The sequence below is a fragment of the Octopus bimaculoides genome, chromosome 25, assembly GCF_001194135.2.
Source record: "Octopus bimaculoides isolate UCB-OBI-ISO-001 chromosome 25, ASM119413v2, whole genome shotgun sequence".
NCBI classification, from domain to species: domain Eukaryota; kingdom Metazoa; phylum Mollusca; class Cephalopoda; order Octopoda; family Octopodidae; genus Octopus; species Octopus bimaculoides.
The window spans coordinates 26463032-26465249 of NC_069005.1; positions in this window are offsets into that span (position 1 = coordinate 26463032).

The following is a 2218-nucleotide window of genomic DNA, read 5'->3' on the forward strand; positions in this document are numbered from 1 at the left end:
ACATTCCAACCTGGAGACAGTCTCTGTACGTGTATAGCTGTCACTCTCCATCTTTCGGACTTACACTCGACAGCTCGCTCACATCTACATAACAACGTCCCAACAACTATGCTCACACACATAGAAGCTGTAACAACAAGAGCTAAAGATGTATATTTTCGCCACCTAAATAAAATGTTGTTTAAGTTGATAGTCCGGAGTTCAGCGTTCCGTTATATTTCTTAATTTTATATAGGAAAGTCAGGTATACATCTAATGATGTATAACCAACTTTCCTATAGACTGAATCCCTACAAGGCGGTGTCCCAGCATGGCCGTAGAGAAATCGGTTAATAATATGTTCTCTTGCATTGTTTACAACTTCTTACCAACTGGTTTGTTAATGCCTTGACAGTAGGAATCACTCGGTCTTGAAATGTAAAATTCATCGACCCACGTCTTCAGATCCGCGTCGTTTAGTAGTTTTTTCGATTTTATATATATATATATATATATATATATATATATATATATGTATAATCGTTTAACTTTCGTTTTCCATGGTAGCATAGATTAGACGATTCGACAGCAACCGGCGAGCCAAACGACTGCATCTCGCCCTAATGTCTACTTTGGAATGGTTTCTACGGCTGGCTGCCCTTTCTAACGTCAATCACTTTACAGAATATACTGGGAACCTTTTGAGTGACACCAACATTGGTGAGGTTACCAAGTAGCTCGCAAGATATACCCTTCGATTCAGGGTGTTCTGGTATTAAGGGAGATGAGTTTGTGCCAGATGACGAGAGGTTAAAGCGTGATAGAGGGACAGGAACAGGTGTCTTGCTGTAGAAGAGATACACGGCTACCCTAGTTAGAACAGTAAGATGGTAGTGAAAATGTGTCAAGGTGTATTCCTCATGGTACAGGAAGATGAATATAAGAATAGTACAGAGGACTGAACAGGCTGAGTGGGTAGATATGTTCGCAGGAGCGTGAAAGGAGAGTGGCTGAGAAACAAAGAGATAAGGACAGAGGTGAGTGTAGTGAATGGCGAACACGGACAGAGGCGTGGTCAATCATGAACTTCAGCTGAGAGGGAAGTGGAAGAGATGAGGATGGGTCAGAGAGGTAATAGGTAGCAACACAGATAATGTGAAACGTGTGTGGGTAAATTGCGAGCGTGATGCACAGTGTCAGGGAAAATGTCAGAGGTACACAGGGGGTATGTATGTAAATAGAAACAGACACACACACACACACGGCTGGTTTCCCAAGAGGGTGAAGAACATCATTTTAACACCAGGAACGAATTGCAAGTTACATTTGTGCTGAGTTAGATAATGATGGTTTAACTTTACAAAATAATAGATATGTGCCTTGTGTTGAATTACTGTTTACGTATTAAGTTTTAAAACGTTTTTGTTTGTTTTTATGTATGTGTGAAAACTACTAGTTGTGAAATGAAAGCAATTCGGTATACGTTGGAAGAATGACGAAACAAGACATACCGCCGCATATGCCCACACCCCCGACCACCAAATTCATTGTCTCATAACTTCCAGAAAAATAGGTATTTTTTAATGAAATGTTCTACAAATACGCTTCAGATGGTGTAGATTCTGATTATACCGGAATATCTAGGTAAAAAAGATTTCCGATGGTGGGGTGAGGCGTTTCGGAAAATTCCCACGAAATGGTTTTCTTTATTCATAACTTTCAGAAAAACGGGTAATTTTTTTTTTTTTTGTGAAATTTTCTATAAATAACTTTCAGAGTGTGTAGATTACGAATATATCGAAATTTAACATGAAGAAAAGGAAAAAATTGATGTGCTCGTACACATACATAATGACACACATCACATATATCTACAAAATAAAACCTGAAATTTCGAAAGAAATTTTGACGTGTGTCAGTATGTGTGCATGCTCACCATTTTTCGGTGGAGATGGAGTATATGTAATCTGGGTATACCCCTCCTTTTAAATTTTGTTTTTTTTTACGGAATCCTATGTTTCAGACCATGGAGAATCCGATTCTGGAAAAATTTTTTTCGAAAATCTCAATTTCAAAATTTCGACCCCCCGGTTTTTATATAGATCCACAGGGTAAACCTAACCCTAACCCTGACCGTAACCCTGACCCTAACCCTAACCCTAAGCCTGACCCTAACCCTAACCCTAACCCTAAACCTAACCCTAACACTAGTTTTGTGAGATTTGGCTGTTATTTCTAG